Below are 19,596 nucleotides of genomic sequence, written 5' to 3' on the forward strand. Positions count from 1 at the left end.
CTCAGACCACAGTGCAATCAAATTAGAACTCAGGACTAAGAAACTCAATCAAAACCGCTCAACTACATGGAAACTGAACAACCTGCTCCTGAATGACTACTGGGTACATAACGAAATGAAGGCAGAAATAAAGATGTTCTTTGAAACCAATGAGAACAAAGATACAACATACCAGAATCTCTGGGACACATTTAAAGCAGTGTGTAGAGGGAAATTTATAGCACTAAATGCCCACAAGAGAAAGCAGGAAAGATCTAAAATTGACACTCTAACATCGCAATTAAAAGAACTAGAGAAGCAAGAGAAAACACATTCGAAAGCTAGCAGAAGGCAAGAAATAACTAAGATCAGAGCAGAACTGAAGGAGATAGAGACACAAAAAACCCTCCAAAAAATCAATGAATCCAGGAGCTGGTTTTTTGAAAAGATCAACAAAATTGACAGACCACTAGCAAGACTAATAAAGAAGAAAAGAGAGAAGAATCAAATCGACGCAATTAAAAATGATAAAGGGGATATCACCACCGACCCCACAGAAATACAAACTACCATCAGAGAATACTATAAACACCTCTATGCAAATAAACTGGAAAATCTAGAAGAAATGGATAATTTCCTGGACACTTACACTCTTCCAAGACTAAACCAGGAAGAAGTTGAATCCCTGAATAGACCAATAGTAGGCTCTGAAATTGAGGCAATAATTAATAGCCTACCAACCAAAAAAAGTCCAGGACCAGATGGATTCACAGCTGAATTCTACCAGAGGTACAAGGAGGAGCTGGTACCATTCCTTCTGAAACTATTCCAATCAATAGAAAAAGAGGGAATCCTCCCTAACTCATTTTATGAGGCCAACATCATCCTGATACCAAAGCCTGGCAGAGACACAACAAAAAAAGAGAATTTTAGACCAATATCCCTGATGAACATCGATGCAAAAATCCTCAATAAAATACTGGCAAACCGGATTCAGCAGCACATCAAAAAGCTTATCCACCATGATCAAGTGGGCTTCATCCCTGGGATGCAAGGCTGGTTCAACATTCGCAAAGCAATAAACATAATCCAGCATATAAACAGAACCAAAGACAAGAACCACATCATTATCTCAATAGATGCAGAAAAGGCTTTTGACAAAATTCAACAGCCCTTCATGCTAAAAACGCTCAATAAATTCGGTATTGATGGAACGTACCTCAAAATAATAAGAGCTATTTATGACAAACCCACAGCCAATATCATACTGAATGGGCAAAAACTGGAAAAATTCCCTTTGAAAACTGGCACAAGACAGGGATGCCCTCTCTCACCACTCCTATTCAACATAGTGTTGGAAGTTCTGGCTAGGGCAATCAGGCAAGAGAAAGAAATCAAGGGGATTCAGTTAGGAAAAGAAGAAGTCAAATTGTCCCTGTTTGCAGACGACATGATTGTATATTTAGAAAACCCCATTGTCTCAGCCCAAAATCTCCTTAAGCTGATCAGCAACTTCAGCAAAGTCTCAGGATACAAAATTAATGTGCAAAAATCACAAGCATTCTTATACACCAGTGACAGTCAAACAGAGAGCCAAATCAGGAATGAACTTCCATTCACAATTGCTTCAAAGAGAATAAAATACCTAGGAATCCAACTTACAAGGGATGTAAAGGACCTCTTCAAGGAGAACTACAAACCACTGCTCAGTGAAATCAAAGAGGACACAAACAAATGGAAGAACATACCATGCTCATGGATAGGAAGAATCAATATCGTGAAAATGGCCATACTGCCCAAGGTCATTTATAGATTCAATGCCATCCCCATCAAGCTACCAATGAGCTTCTTCACAGAATTGGAAAAAACTGCTTTAAAGTTCATATGGAACCAAAAAAGAGCCCGCATCTCCAAGACAATCCTAAGTCAAAAGAACAAAGCTGGAGGCATCACGCTACCTGACTTCAAACTATACTACAAGGCTACAGTAACCAAAACAGCATGGTACTGGTACCAAAACAGAGATATAGACCAATGGAACAGAACAGAGTCCTCAGAAATAATACCACACATCTACAGCCATCTGATCTTTGACAAACCTGAGAGAAACAAGAAATGGGGAAAGGATTCCCTATTTAATAAATGGTGCTGGGAAAACTGGCTAGCCATAAGTAGAAAGCTGAAACTGGATCCTTTCCTTACTCCTTATACGAAAATTAATTCAAGATGGATTAGAGACTTAAATGTTAGACCTAATACCATAAAAATCCTAGAGGAAAACCTAGGTAGTACCATTCAGGACATAGGCATGGGCAAAGACTTCATGTCTAAAACACCAAAAGCAACGGCAGCAAAAGCCAAAATTGACAAATGGGATCTCATCAAACTAAAGAGCTTCTGCACAGCAAAAGAAACTACCATCAGAGTGAGCAGGCAACCTACAGAATGGGAGAAAATTTTTGCAATCTACTCATCTGACAAAGGGCTAATATCCAGAACCTACAAAGAACTCAAACAAATTTACAAGAAAAAAACAAACAACCCCATCCAAAAGTGGGCAAAGGATATGAACAGACATTTCTCAAAAGAAGACATTCATACAGCCAACAGACACATGAAAAAATGCTCATCATCACTGGCCATCAGAGAAATGCAAATCAAAACCACAATGAGATACCATCTCACACCAGTTAGAATGGCGATCATTCAAAAGTCAGGAAACAACAGGTGCTGGAGAGGATGTGGAGAAATAGGAACACTTTTACACTGTTGGTGGGATTGTAAACTAGTTCAACCATTATGGAAAACAGTATGGCGATTCCTCAAGGATCTAGAACTAGATGTACCATATGACCCAGCCATCCCATTACTGGGTATATACCCAAAGGATTATAAATTATGCTGCTATAAGGACACATGCACACGTATGTTTATTGCAGCACTATTCACAATAGCAAAGACTTGGAATCAACCCAAATGTCCATCAGTGACAGATTGGATTAAGAAAATGTGGCACATATACACCATGGAATACTATGTAGCCATAAAAAAGGATGAGTTTGTGTCCTTTGTAGGGACATGGATGCAGCTGGAAACCATCATTCTTAGCAAACTATCACAAGAACAGAAAACCAAACACCGCATGTTCTCACTCGTAGGTGGGAACTGAACAATGAGATCACTTGGACTCGGGAAGGGGAACATCACACACCGGGGCCTATCATGGGGAGGGGGGAGGGGGGAGGGATTGCATTGGGAGTTATACCTGATGTAAATGACGAGTTGATGGGTGCAGCACACCAACATGGCACAAGTATACATATGTAGCAAACCTGCACGTTGTGCACATGTACCCTACAACTTGAAGTTTAATAATAATAAATTTTTAAAAAAAAAATTGTTTGTGGGTACATAGTGGTTGTATATATTTATGGGATACAGGAGATGTTTTGATACAGGTATGCAATATGAAATGAGCATATCATGGAGAAAGGGGCATCCATCCCCTCAAGCATTTATCCTTTGAGTTATAAATAATCCAATTACATTCCTTATTTTAGAATATACAATCAAGTTAATGTCTATAGTAACGCTCTTTTGCTATCAAATAGTAGGTCTTACTCATTCTTTCTATTTTGTTGTACCCATTAATTATCCTCACCTTCCCTTCAACCCCCACTACCCTTCCCAGTCTCTGGAAACCATCCTTCCACTCTCTACGACCATGAGTTCAATTGTTTTGACTTTTAGATCTCACAAATAAGCGAGAACTTGCAATGTTTGTCTTTCTGTTCCTGGCTTCTTTCACTGAACATCATGATCTCCAGTTCTATCCATGTTGCTGCAAATGACTGGATCTCATTCTTTTTTACACCTTGATAGTACTCCACTGTGTACATGTACCATATTTTCTTTAACCATTCATCTGTTGAGTTAAAACACTTTATTATCAGAGGGCCATATAAATCCTTGTCTTATTTTATTTCATTTTAGTATGTTTTGCCTTTCATCATGATTCCCCCTCCCATTCCCTTCCACTTCATAATGGCACTCACTTTAATGTGTTTGGTAAATGTACTCATATTCGTTTGTGCCTTTGGAAAAATAAATGGCATTGTTTTATGTACATTTTTATGTACATACATGGAATTTTGCTATAGATCCGATTCCGGTGCTTACTTTTTTCTTTCAATGATGTTCTTATGAATTATTTACTTTCATTTCTTGTAACTGCAGCATAATATTCTATAGTGTGCATCTACCATTTTTTAATCTAGTCCCCATTAATGAACCTCTAGGTTGCTTCTAATTATTTCTTGCCCCCAAACAATGCTGTAGTGAGTATCCTCATATATGTTTCCTTGCTCACTAATATGCCAGTGTCTCTGAAGTTTTACCCAAGAATGAGATTGCTAGATAATACAATGCTTAATTTTACTAAATGCTACTGGTTTGTGCTAAGAACCTCTGGATACGTTTTAACTATCAAAGAAATACATACAATTTTCCAATTCTCAACATTCTTGTCAACATTTGTTATTCTTTAAATTTTTAATGTTTACAAATCTTATGGGCATAAGATTTGGTGTCTCCTTGTTGTCTTAATCTGTATTTCTCTGATTGAAAGTGAGGTTGAGCATTGGTTCACGTACTTGTTATCAATAGAGATTTCCTCATCTGAAAGTTACCTGCTCATAATTTTTTACTTTTCATCTTTCATGTTTCTTGTTCATTAAAAAAAAAAATAGCTCCTTGTATATTCTAGATATTGACATTGTAAAAAGTATCTACCAACCCATGTCCCTCGATTGGCTATCTATGTGATACCCTTTATTAAACAGAAATCCTTAATTGTGGTTTCTGCTTTCCTACCCTAAATTTACAAAGATGTCCTCATAGGTTTTCTTCAATTATCTTAATATTTCACCTTTCACATCCAGGTCTTTAATCCATCTGGAGTTAAGTCTTGTTTATGATGTGAGTTAGAAATCCAGTCTTATTTTTTTCCACATACAGAAGTGAGTAAGTTTCCCCAAAACATCTATTGACTGATCCATCTTTTACCGTCGGTTTGTGGTATCATCTCTGTCATAGAAATTGTCCTATATATATACATATGTAAATACATATATTGCAATTATTCATAAGTCAGAAGAGAGTAAATCTAAAGTCTGTTAATGTCTTTGTATTATCCTAGAAAAGAACGAAATAACCATTTTCAGATTTTAACAAATTAAAAATTCATGATATAACTGCAACATATTGCATAAATACATATAAATTCCAAACTAATGGTAGGGGTAAAATAATAAACTACTGTATTGATCCAAAAGAATGTAAGAAAGGAGATAAAAATACACATAGAACATATAGAACAAATGGAAGTCACATAGTAAGATTGTCAATCATTACATTAAATATAGATGGACTCGTCATTCCAATTAAAGACCAAATCATTTCAACTGGATATGGTTTTAACAGACAAATAAAAATTGTATACATTTATAGAGTACAGTATGATATTTTGATATATGTATACATTATAGAATGCCTAAATCAAGCTAACTGACATACGTATTACCTCACATACTTTTTGTGTGTTCAGAAGACTTAAAATCTACTCTCATAGTAATTTTTAAGTGTACAATACATTGTTATTAACTATAGTCACCAGGTCATACAAGGAATCTCTTGACTTACTCCTCTGGTCTAACTGAAATTTTGTACTCCCTAACATTTCACCAATCCTCTCCCATTTCACAGCCCCTGGTAACCACCATTCTACTCTCTCCTTCTATGATTTCAACTTTGTTAGATTCCACATACAAATGGGATCATGTGGCATTTTTCTTCTGTGCCTGGCTTACTTCACTTAACATATGTCCTCCAGGTTTATCTATGTTGCTGCAAATGGCAGACTTTCCTTCTTTTGTGGCTGAATAGTGTTCCACTGTGTATACATACCATGCTTTCTCTATCAATTCATTTGCCAATTAACACTTAGGTTGATTTCATATCTTGGTTATTGTGAATAATGCTACAATGAACACGGGAATGCAGACATCTCTTAGACATACAGACTTCATTTCTTGTAGATATATGCCCAGTAGTGGGATTGATGAATCATATGATAATTCTACTTTTAATTTTTTGAGGAACCTCCATAGTGTTTTCCATAATGTCAATTGGACATTTTTAAATTGTTTACAAAAGGATATCTAAAACTAAGAATAAAGAAAGTTAACATGATTTTCTGCCCTTTATTTTTAAAAGGGCAGAAAAAATACATCATACAAGCATTAAATTTTAAAATACATTAGTATCAGACAAAGTAGACTTTAAGGCTAAAAGCCTTATTATAGTAATAAAATTTTCAATTCTTCCCAAAGATATAGTAACTAGAAATTTGCATGCACCGATAACATAGCCTCAAAACATATAAAGCAAAATTTGACAAAATACAAAGGAGACAAGTACACAATCACAGTGAGAGCTTACAGAACAAACAATTGAAAGAATAAGCTTTCATTGATAGCTTACAGAGCAAACATACAAAGACCAACAAAAATCTAGAAGATTTGTACTATAAAATCACAAAATTGGCTTCATGGACTTCTGTAGAACATTGCACTCAATAACTGCAAAAAAATGCATATTTGATATGGCTTGGCTTTGTCTCAACCCAAATTTCATCTTGAATTATAGTTTTCATAATCCCCATAAGTGGTGGGAGGGGACCAGTGGGAGGTAATTGAATCATGGTGGCAGTTTCACCCATGCTATTCTCATGATAGTAAGTTCTCACAAGCTCTTATGGTTTTATATGGGGCTTCCCCATTTGCTCAGCTCTCATTCTTCTCTCTCCTGCTGTCATATGAAAAAGGATATGTTTGCTTTCTCTTCCATCATCATTGTAAGTTTCCTGAGGCCTCCTCAGCCATGTGGAACTGTGAGTCAAATAAACCTCTTTCCTTTATAAATAACCTAGTTTTGGGTATGTCCTTATAGCAGCATGAGAATGAATTAATACTATATTATTTTCAAGAACATATGTATGCCTTTTTGGAATATTTACAAATACTGATGGTCCATAAAACAAGTTTCAAAAAAATGTCTAAGACTTTAAATCATTATCATATGTTTTCTGTTCCTAATTCAATCAGGCTATATATCAAATATAAGTGAAAAAAGAAAGGAAAATACATCTATTTGTAAATCTAAAAATACACTTTTATAAAGATCCATAGGACAAAAAATTACAACAAAAAGTTATACACATTTTGGCTGAATGATAAAATGATATAGTTATGAGCTTCAGATAAACTCATGCCTTAAGAAAAATGTATAGCTTCTCAGAAAAAGAGAAAGATGGAAAAAGAGCTAAGTATATATGTCAATAAGATTTAAAAATAACAGAGGAAGTCTAAAAATATATAGAAGTGGAAGTTAACTAAATAAAAAAGTAAACATCAACAAATAAAACCAATGAATCCAAAATTTAATTCTAGGAGAAACACTAAAACTAATAAACCCATATGAGACTCCAAGAAAAGTGGATAGAAGGCACAAATAAAGTCAGAAATTAAAAATCAGATGTCACTACAGATCCTATTAAAGTTAAAAAGATCATAAGGGGATATTATGATTTTATACCAATAAATTTAATTGATGCAAAAATATGGAACCAACCTAAATGCCCATCAACCAATAAGTAGATAAAGAAAATGTGGTATATACATCATGGAATACTATTGAGCCATAAAAAGGAATAAAATAATGTGTTTTCCAGTAATTTGGATGGAGCTGGAGGCCAGCTTTCTAAGTGAAGTAACTCAGGAATGTAAAATCAAATATCGTATGTTCTCACTTGTAAGTGGGTGCTAAGCTATGAGGATGCAAAGGCATAGCAATTATACAATGAACTTTGGGGACTTGGGGCAGAAGGATGGGAAGGGATGAGAGATAAAAGACCACATATTGGGTACAATGTACACTGCTCGGGTGACAGGTGCACCAAAATCCTACAAATCACCACTAAAGAACTTATCCACGTAATGAAAACCACCTCTGCCCCAAAAACTCTTGCAATAAAATAAAATAAAATTTAAAAAATAAAATAAATTTCATTGAAATGCACAAATTTCAACAAAAACTAACATAAAAAGAGGTGGAAATAGAAAATATGGATAGTCAAACATCCAATTACAGACAATATTCATTTTCAGATGGAGCCTTTAGCCTAAATCATAGAGAAAAGACAAACTGATGATCTCTGGGCTAACTCATGTTACGGACATTTTTTATGATCCTAATTTTTTGTTAACTCTGAACGACTTTATGCTAGCATATGTTCCTCAGTTGACCACAGATTCCACCTTCTGTTTCACTGATTGAAGTTACCTTCTGATGCCCTTATGTATTTCGGTTTATAACCCCAGAAAAAACTAAAAATCATTAAAATTGTTCTAATTTCAAATGGGTGCATAAAAAAGAGATCTAACTAAGTAGGAGTTGAATGATAAGAATACACGGAAACAGGGAGGGGAACATCACACACCAGGGCCTGTCAGGGGGTGCGGGGCTTAAAACCTAAATGATGGGTTGATAGGTACAGCAAACCACCATGGCACATGTATACCTATGTAACAAACCTGCATGTTCTGCACGTGTATCCCAGAACTTAAAGTAAAATAAAATAAAATTTTTTTAAAAAGAGAGATATAGCTAATGCTTACTTACCAAATTTACACATTTACAAGTACCTCCAAAGGAATTTTTTTATTTGGGGGAAGTTTTGAGGTATGACATAATTATTATATGTCACTGGACCCATCTGCATGTCAACAGACTCCTTCCAGTTATGATACTTAACTATAGTTAGCCAAACTGCAGTGATTAGAGGGAACAGTCTTCTAAGATTCCCTTTATTTCTTTCTTTTTTTCTTTTTTTTTTTTTTTAAGATGGAGTCTCCATCTGTCATCCAGACTGGAGTGCGGTGACACGATCTCGGCTCACTGCAAGCTCCGCCTCCAGGGTTCACGCCATTCTCCTGCCTCAGCCTCCTGAGTAGCTGGGACTACAGGCACCCACCACCACACCCAGCTAATTTTTTTTTTTTTTTTTTTTTGTATTTTTGGTAGAGACAGAGTTTCACCGTGTTAGCCAGGATGGTCTTGATCTCCTGACCTTGTGATCCACCTGCCTCGACCTCCCAAAGTGCTGGGATTATAGGTGTAAGCCACCGCGCCCAGCCTTCCCTTTATTTCTAACACCAACTATAAGTTTGGGAAATTCCAAAACTACCCTCAGCTTTTATAATTCCCCAGAAGGACTTAGAGAACTCATTGAAAGCTCCTATATTCATGATTATGGTTTACATGGAAAGGATACAAATTTAAAACAGCAAAATGAAGAGATACCTAAGGAAGAATCTGAGGGGGTTACAAACATGAAGTTTCCATTGTCAACTCCTTGGAGTCAGGATGTAATACTCTCCCAATATTGATATATGTCAATATGCAAGGAGTATTGCCAACCAGGGAACCATACCCAAGCCCCAGAGCTCAGAGATTTTACTGAAGCTTCATTACGCAGGCATAATTGATCAATTGATTGCCCAAGTTGCTGAATTCAGTCTCCATGTCAGCTGATAACACGGGATCCAAACCCCTACTTTCGACCACACGGCTGGTCTTTCTAGCATGGCCCACACCTGCCCTAAGACTATGGGTATGGCTGGCCCTACCCTAAGATCTAGTGTGGCCACCTACCACTCTAAACAATTACACTCTTGTCAGGTATAATGTAGAATACCTCCCAGAAGCTGAAGGCTAAGCCAGACCTCTCCTTAGTCAAGGCCAAATTCTTTACTACACAGTACTGACAAATAAATGATGGTCCTTAATTCAAACCCTCTGGAGTCAGATGTATCAACCCGTTTATGTATAGACAGGAGAGCTTGCAAAGGGGCCAGTTTCAACAAAGGGGCTATAAAAGAAAAAAAAGAGAAACCAAAATGCAAAGTATTATCATCTTACTGTATTCGACAGGAGACCTTGCCTCATGATTCTTAATATTACATCCCTGAATAACTCACTTGAGATCCCAGCTCATTGGCTAAGGTAATGTCAGCAAAATAAAAAGGTTTAGACACACTGAAAGCTCACTCTGCCTCTTCCTATTAACTGAGGTTTTAGTATTACTTTCCTTCCCCAGCAATCTATGTGGGGAACTGAAGAGATCTTTACTACAGAATAAGCAACTTTATACCTTTGTTTTGTGTCTGACACCTTTCAGAAGAAAAAAATAATAGTTTAACATGTCTCTTCTATTTAAGTTGCTTGACAACCAGACTACCCAACCACAAAGAGATCGTGGGTGTCATAGAAATGAGCCTTGGGATTTTTTTATAGTACTAGTCACATAATATCCTTCAATAAAATGGTCATTTGCCTTTTAAACATCAAACTTAAAAATTCTCATTTGTCAATGATTATATATTCTGTAGAAACACTATTATGAAATTCTTTGAACAGGAAGCACTCTTTGTGAATTTAAAATATGATTTACTTATGGGATTTTTAGGAGCATAACATGATACACAGTGAGATCCACCTTGCTGATTTGTTTAGTACACCCTTTTTTTCATAAATGGCATAATGGTAACATTTAGCCCAGGTTGTGTTTGAATTATCACAGATTGTGAATTAATGGCATCTCTGTTTGGCATAGTACCTTATGCACAGTGAGTGCTAAATAAATATTTGTTGTATTGAATTGAATTTGTGCATGTTCTATTATACATTCATGTTAAAGCTCAAAGAACTTGAGATAAGAGGCTAATGGGCTGAAGGGTAAAATGAGTTCAATTGTTCAAATCCAGGAATCTACATGAAAAGATACTAATTCATCTGCCATGTGTTTTGTTGAGGAAAAACACATTTGATCAGCACTGATAAGACAATAGAACAAATCACAGAGCCTGTGTCACTTTTTTTCCAAATCCACAGTAACATATATATTCATCTTGTCAGATTGCTATATAAATAGATGAGGTAAAACAACATGGCATTTGTTGTACTTCAATTACTTTCTTGTATAATGTCAAGAAGTAAAAGCTAACAAACCATAACTTTTCTTGACATTTCCTCCCTCAAGTGACCAATGATGGATTTGCCTTTAAAAAGCATTCATCATTTTAAAGAAGGGTAGAGACAGTAGATTTCTTTGTGTTATTTTTTTTCCCATTTTTTAAGCCAGTGGTTAAATTGAAAAGCCCAGCTCTCCTGCAGACGGGAACCAAACCTGGTTGATAAGATTACATGTTTCTAATCCTGGGGGATGTTTGAAGTCATCCAAGTAGAGAGGGCATTTGCTGTCATAAATGGTCCAGAGATAGAACTGAATTCCCAGAGAGGCCAAGAGGCCACCCTCACCATCACAGCCCCCTCCTTTCCCCTGCCTTCAACCTACATTCCCATTAAACAGTGTACACTTTGCCAAGCAAACCTTTTTATGTGGCCAGATCTGACAGCCCAGCATGATTTTTAAGAACACTGGCATTTAAGTTTGAGGTGCATAGTTTCAAATACCATTTCTACCATTTACCAGCTCTGTGACCTCGCTAAAATTACTTATGTTCTCTAAACCTGTTACGTCTTCTGTAAAATAGAGACAATAATACATTATTCACAGAGTTATTGCAAATGATCAAATGAGATAGCATGTTTAAAGTACTCACTGCAAAGGCTGCTCAAAAAAGAAAATGCACGTATTAGCAAACACATTGTAAGCTTTATGAAGGCAGGCAAAATGTCAGGTCTAGTCACCATTTCTATCCTCAGAGCCGAGTACAGAATTTGGCCTGTAGGTGCTCAGTATTTGTTGAATGAATGAATATATATGTATATTATTATAATGTTGATTTTTATCATTAGTGTCCTTGGATGCCAGGGATAGGTGTATTAAAATAATAATTATAGTTACCATTAATTAAGCATTAATAAGTCTAGACACCTATGATTTCATGTTTGTTAAATCATTTAATCATCACAACTACCCTAGGAGATACGTGCTATTATTGTTACAATTATATAAATGAAGAAATTGAGGCACAGAGAGGTTACATAACTTGTCCAAGATTATAGAGCTAGTGTGGAGTGGAGCATGGATGTAAGCCCAAGTGCAAAGCATTAAATTATACTCTGCCAGGAAGTAGAGTAAGTCATTGTTCAAATAATAATGGTAATATACTTCTTCTTATACATTAGAAGTGATAGTTATCTCAAGTTTTTCTTTTATTTAACATTCACAAAGACCCTGGGAGATAATCATAATTACCCTCATTTTCCACATAAGGAAAATGAGGCACAAGTTGGTTAAACAAACACCCAAGAGCTCAGAGTTAGAATGTGGCCCTTCTAGGATTCAAACCCAGGCCCATCTGATTACAAAGATATGCTTTTTGAGCCCTGTGTTTTAGAACCCAGTAGGATAGTTTGAGGATGAACCTTGAATTCCAGTTTTTTCAGATTTTCTATTGTGCTAGATATGGCAAAGATTGCCACCTGTTCACCAGTATGTTTCCTTTTCTTCCTGGGCACACAGCTAGACTACATTTCCCAACATCCTTAGCAATCGAGTGTTGCCATGTGACTGATTTCTAGCCCATGAAACATGAGGGGAAGTGATATATTTTGCTTCCAGGCTTGACCTCTAGATTCCCTCCACACTTGTTTCTCCTTGCTTCTTCCCTTTCTCTGCTGAATACAGAAGACTATGACCAGGTTTTGGAGCAAGGGTCAGAAAACTATGTCCCAAGACCCAAATTCAACCTGCCACGTCTTTTTGTAAGTGATGTTTTACCGGAACAAAGCTAGGCCATTAATTTATGTGTTGTCAGTGACTGCTTTTATGGTACAATGGCAGCATTGAATAAAGGTAACAGAGACATTATAACTTGCAAAACCTACAGTAATTATGATCTGGTACTTTCCACTGTAAAAAAAAAAAAAAAAAAATGTAACTTCAGCTCTAGGGAATGGCAGAGCCACAAGATGGAAGAAGCCTGGGTCCCTGAATAAACCTGCCAACATGAAGCAGTTACTAGGTAAGAAATAAATTCCCATGATGAGTCATTACATTCCTGGGTCTCTTTATGAGAGCAGCTGTCCTACCGTAACTTATTTGCAGGACATTTTAGTTACAGAAATAATTACTTCCTTCCACATTCAATAGGAATAACCTCTTTGGTTTCCCAAAATGATCCAAATTTCTTCTCCACATCATGCAGTTCTTATTTCTCACCACCACACTCAGTAATGCAGCCACTTTCCCCCTTTCTGAGAGCATAACACACAATCATCTCCATTGCACCAAGGAGAGACCTGCCAACGTCAACGTTCTATCTGGTATCCCAACTTATTGGTAATTTTTTGGTTTGTTTAACTTTTTTTTTTTAATTTGGGGTTTCAAAATTCCAAAGAGAAACAGAATTGCAGCACTTATCCAATAATTCTGTCTGTGCTGAGAAATAGGATTCTGGCAAGCATAGAAAAAAATATATTTTTATTAGTATGTCCAAATCTAGAATGTAATAAAACAGACCTTTCAGAAGAGGAGGGAAAAAAAATCCTTAGCAAAGGGAAGGAAAGCCAAGAGCAGATTACTTACTGCTACAGAATCCAATATTGCAAAGCCCTTTTTTTCTTTTCTATGCCACATTTTTAATGTCTCTGTGAGCTCAGTGTGCTGTGGCTATCAATCACAGGAAACTACTGACATTGTGAAACTGCTTTTAAGATATACAGAGTTTTCAAAGCCAAAGTTGTCTGAAGAATAAAAATCTTCAGATATTGTATATTTTCAAAAATATCTATTTGCACACCAAGCTGAGTAATGACCAGCTGTCTTTACTCTGTAACTGCTTGACAGAATGCATGAATATTGTTTTGTAGAAGACATTAAACATGGGAAACAAAAACTTTGTATGAGGATTGCCAGTTCTGCTATGATCAATGCTATGGCCTGAATATTTGTGCTCTCCCAAAATGTATATGTTGAAATCCTGACCACCAAGGTGATGGCATGAAAAGATGGGGTCCCTAGGAGGTAATTAAGTCATGAGGTCAGAGACCTCATCTATGGGATTAGTGCCATAGATGGCACTAATCTGAGAGCTCATTCCCCGCTTCTGCCTGGTAAAGACACAGAGAGATGTTGGTCATCTGCAACCCAAAAGAAAGTTCTCACCAGAAATGACCGTGCTGACATCCCAACCTTGGATTTCCAAGCTTCAGAACTGTGAGAAATATGTTTCTATTGTTTATAAATCGCCCGGTTTATGGTGATTTGTTATAGCAGCTGATGTGGACTAAGAAAGTCGGTCTTGGCCGGGCGCGGTGGCTCATGCCTATAATCCCAGCACTTTGGGAGGCCAAGGAGGGTGGATCACGGCCTCATCCTCATCCTCATCCTCATCCTCATCCTCATCAGGATGGTTAGCGATCGAGACCATCCTGGCTAACACAGTGAAACCCCATCTCTACTGAAAATCCAAAAAATTAGCCGGGCGGGCGCCTGTAGTCCCAGCTACTCGGGAGGCTGAGGCAGGAAAATGTCGTGAACCCTGAAGGCAGAGCTTGCAGTGAGCCGAGATCGTGCCATTGCTCTCCAGCCTGGGCGACAGAGTCAGACTCCGTCTCAAAGGGAAAAAAAAAGAAAGAAAGAAAGTCGGTCTTTCCATCTGTGGGAAGCCGAATCCATATTGATGCTGAGGCACTGAGAGTGTACAAATCAGAATCAAATTAATTTGGGAGTAGACAGTGTCCTCCAAATTTTACTTGGATGATCAGGAAATTTTGATGTTTGTCAGGAATATATGGATGTAACTCCATATGTGGATATGAAGCCAAGTCTGCTGATATGGACCAGAGCCTGTGGGAATTTGCATTCCCTTCTTGGTGGTCCAGGAAGACCACCTAAAAAAATATATTCTGATCATCAAGGGTTACCATCAATACTAATCATTCTTTCATTCAATAAATGTTGAGTTACTACTACATGCCAACCATCATTCTACACACTGGGAACATGATGGTGAATTAAACAGAATAAATTCCGTTCTTCACATGAATCACATTCCAGTCGGAAAATATAGAAAGTAAATAAATAAATAAATAAATAAATAAATAAATAAATAAATTTAGATACTGAAACAGAGTAATATTATACAGATCACAGTTTCTGACGACAATACAATAAAATTCAATAATGAAAAGAAAACCAAAGAAACTTTATATGTTTGGAAATTTTGAATGTACAAATATTATAAATTCATGGATCCAGGAAGAAACTGTAAAGGAAAGTAGAAAACATTTAAAACTGATTGCCAATGAAAAACACTACTCATCAGGACCCGCAGAGTGGGATTAAAGCAAATATATATAGAGAGTATAAAATTTAATGAGCTAAGCATCCAACATACCCCAAAATGATATTAGGAATAATAAGGAAGCCATAAATGCAGATATAACAACATTAGACATTAATAAGAGTATACTATAAAAATTAGGCCAATAATTTTGAAGATTTAGATGAAATGTGTTGGGCATGATGGCTCACACCTGGAATCCCAACACTTTGGGAAGTCAAGACAGGAGCATGGCTTAAAGCCAGGAGTCTGAGACCACCCTGAGCAACACAGTGAGACTTTGTCTCTACAAAAACTTTAAATGTTAGCCAGGTACAGTGGTGCACCCCTGTAGTCTCAGCTATTCAGGAGGCTGAGGCAGGAGAATCACTTGAGCCCAAGAGTTAGAGGCTGCAGTGAGCTATGATTGCACCACTGCACTATAGCCTGAGCAAGACAGTGAGATCCTGTCTCTAAAAAAGAAAAAAAGAAAAGGAAAATTAAATTAAATGGACAAACTGCTAGAAAAATGTAACTTGCCAAAAGCAAGTCAAGAAAAAGATTAAATCAAGTAGATTAATGACATTAAAGAAATTGAATAAGTAGCTAAAATATACCCACAGAAAGAAAAATGTTAGATGGTCTTGCAGATGAATGCTACCCAACCTTCAGAAGCATGTCATACCTTTCTTACGTAAATTTTAGGGAATGCAATAATGGTAATAATAGCTAAAACTAAAAGGTTGGTTGCTGTGTTATGAACACTATTCTAATTGCTTTATTTGTTTTAACTGTTTTAATCCTCAAAACATACTTTTGATGTTGGCATTGTCATTTTCCTCATTTTCAAATTAAGAAACTGAGGGGTGGAAATTCATGTGGAGGTCAGAGTGGAAGCAGGTGTGACAGGGTCCCGCAGAAGAAAACATGGCTGCCAAAGTGTTTGAGTCCATCAGCAAGTTTGACTCGGCCTTAGCTGTTGCAGGAGGCCTGGTGAAAGAAACTCGGCCTCATATAATGTGGATGCTGGGCACAGAGCTGTCATCTCTGACTGATTCCGTGGAGGACAGGACATTGTGGTAGGGAAAGGGACTCACTTTCTCATTCCACGGGTACAGAAACCAATTATCTTTGACTGCCCTTCTCGACCACGTAATGTGCCAGTCATCACTGGCAGCAAAGATTTACAGAACGTCAACACCACACTGCGCATCCTCTTCCGGCCTGTCGCTAGCCAGCTTCCTCGCATCTTCACCAGCATCGGAGAGGACTGTGATGAGCGGGGGCTGCCATCTATCACGACCGAGATCCTCAAGTCCGTGGTGGCTCGCTTTGATGCTGGAGAACTAATCACCCAGAGAGAGCTAGTCTCCAGGCAGGTGAGCAACGACCTTACTTACAGAGCGAGAAGCCACCTCTGGGCTCATCCTGGACGACATGTCCTTGACACATCTGACCTTCGGGAAGGAGTTCACAGAAGCGGTGGAAGCCAAACAGGTGGCACAGCAGGAAGCAGAGAGGGCCAGATTTGTGGTGGAAAAGGCTGAGCAGCAGAAAAAGGTGGCCATCATCTCTGCTGAGGGCTACTCCGAGGCAACTGAGCTGATTGTCAACTCACTGGCCACCGCAAGGGACGGCCTGATAGAGCTCTGCAAGTTGGAAACTGTGGAGGTCCTCGCATACCAGTTCTTATGCTCTCAGAACATCACCCATCTGCCGGCGGGGCAGTCCGTGCTCCTCCAGCTGCCCCAGTGAGGGCCCACTCTGCCTGCACCTCCGTGGGCTGACTGCTCCAATGACTTTTTTTTTTTTTTTTTTTTTGAGATGGAGTCTGGCTCTGTCGCCCAGGCTGGAGTGCAGTGGCGTGATCTCAGCTCACTGCAAGCTCCGCCTCCCGGGTTCACGCCATTCTCCTGCCTCAGCTTCCTGAGTAGCTGGGACTACAGGCGCCCGCCACCACGCCCGGCTGATTTTTTGGATTTTTAGTAGAAACGGGGTTTCACCGTGTTAGCCAGGACGGTCTCGATCGCCTGACCTCGTGATCCGCCCACATTGGCCTCCCAAAGTGCTGAGATTACAGGCGAGAGCCACCGCGCCCAGCCAGCTCCGATGACTCTTAACACCGCCTTCCTTCTGCCCCCACGCCAGAAATCACTGTGAAATTCCATGACTGGCTTAAAGTGAAGAAAATAAAAGTAAAATCACTTCAGATCGCTTATTAGTCTATCAAATGAAACTAATTCTTCTCACATCCATCTACTTTTTTATCCACCTACCTACCAAAAATTGCCAAGTGCCTATGCAAACTGGCTTTAGGTCCCAAGTTGGGGCCTGCTGGAGCTCTGACCTGGGCATCAGCATTTGGCAGCACGCAGGCGGGGCAGTGTGTGATGGGCTGGGGAGCACAGGTGTCCGACTGGGTCCACGTGTGGCCTCCGTCCTGTCGCTGATGGAAGATTTGCAGATGAGGGCACATGCCACTCAAATCAGAAGGCAGGCCTCCATCTTCCCAGTGGTTCCTGCGCAGATGCAGCTAAAGAGAGGTGCCGGGGAGGGGCAGAGAAGAAGTGGTCTATCTCTTACCATAAGGCTGATTCTCTTTAACTGTGCGACCAGCAGAAGCAGGTGTGTGTGAACTGGGCACAGATTGCAGAATCTAGCCCTGTTGAGGTGGGTGAGCCTGACTGTTGCCCCCTAGGGTCCTAAAACTTGGATGGACTTGGATAGTGAGAGAGGAAGCCTGGATCCAGATGTGAGTCCTGTCACAGACTTCCTCTCTACCCCCCACCTTGGTCCCTCTCAAATACCCAGTGGAATTCCAACTTGAAGGGTTGCATCCTGCTGGGGCTGAACGTGCCTGCCAAAGACGTGTCCCAGCGGAAGGCTCCCTGGTTCACAGACTGCCCATCTCAAGGGCTCTGTGCCTGTGCTGGGAAGGAAACAACCATGGAAAGGAAACAAATGTGTATAAACTGCTGTCAATAAATGACACCCAGACCTTCTGGCTCAAAAAAAAAAAAAAGAAAAGAAAAAACAAGGAAACTGAGGCAAAAAAGATTAGGTTTAGTTGCTACAAGTAGCTAAAATAAAAAAGAAAAAGGGAAAAAGCATCATTTCGCAAGACTAGCAGTTAGAACTCTGACATGAAAACCAGACAAAGACAAGACAAGAAAAGAAAATAATAGCTTAAACTCACTTACAAAAGTATTAAAAATCTTTTTCTTTTTCTTTTTTTTTTTTTTTTTTTTTTTTTTTTTTTTTTTTTTTGAGACAGTCTCACTCTGTCGCCCAGACTGGAGTGCAGTGGCATGATCTTCACTCACTGCAACCTCAGTCTCCCAGGTTCAAGAGAATTTTGTGCCTCAGCCGCCTAAGTAACTGGACTACAGACACATGCTACCACACCTGGCTAATTTTTGTATTTTTAGTAGAGATGGGGTTTCACCATATTGGCCAGGCTCAAACTCCTAGGTCTCAAACTCCTAGCCTCAAGTGATCTGCCTGCCTCAGCCTCCCAAACGGCTGAGATTGCAGGCATGAGCCACCACATCTGCCCACAAAAATTCTAAATAAGACATTAAACCAAATCCAGAATTGCATAAAACATTTATTCACATTATGATCAAATAGGATTTATCCCAAGAATGCAACTTTGGTTTAACATTTTAAAAACCTGCTAGCATAATCCATCACATTAACAGACCAAAATATATGATAATCTCAATAAATGCAGAAAGGAAAGAACTTTTAGCAAACTTGAAATATTAAATAAAAAGAAAACTTCCTTAAATTGTAAGACATCTGTCAAAACCCTACAGTGAACATTACATCTAAGGCTAAAACATAATACACATGATATACATGTGGTCTCCTTAAAAGAAGCAACAAAGGTGGCTGTTACCCCCTTACACTTAGCATTCTACTGAAAGTCCTAGCCAGCATAATATAAAAGGGAAAAAATATTTTTTAAATATAAGGAACAAGAGAATAGGAAGACAAGCCACACACTGTGACAAAATATTTGCAAAAGCTATATCTGATATTTAAAAACTGCTATGCAAAACATGCAAAGAGCTCTTGAAACTCAACATTAAGTAAATGAACTACCAATTAAAAAATGGCAAAAGAGCTGTACAGACACTTCACCAAAGAAGATATACAGATGGCAAGTAAGCATATGAAGAGATGCTCCACATCATATGTCATT

The 19,596-nt window shown here is 38.3% G+C and overlaps 1 pseudogene; it reads left to right on the forward strand.

Annotated features, from left to right (window-relative positions):
• Nucleotides 1-16,164: 16,164 nt before the first annotated feature.
• LOC103232831 (prohibitin 1 pseudogene) lies at nt 16,165-17,144 on the forward strand (annotated as a pseudogene).
• Nucleotides 17,145-19,596: the final 2,452 nt, after the last annotated feature.

This window comes from Chlorocebus sabaeus, chromosome 5 (genome assembly GCF_047675955.1).
Source record: "Chlorocebus sabaeus isolate Y175 chromosome 5, mChlSab1.0.hap1, whole genome shotgun sequence".
Lineage (NCBI taxonomy): Eukaryota > Metazoa > Chordata > Mammalia > Primates > Cercopithecidae > Chlorocebus > Chlorocebus sabaeus.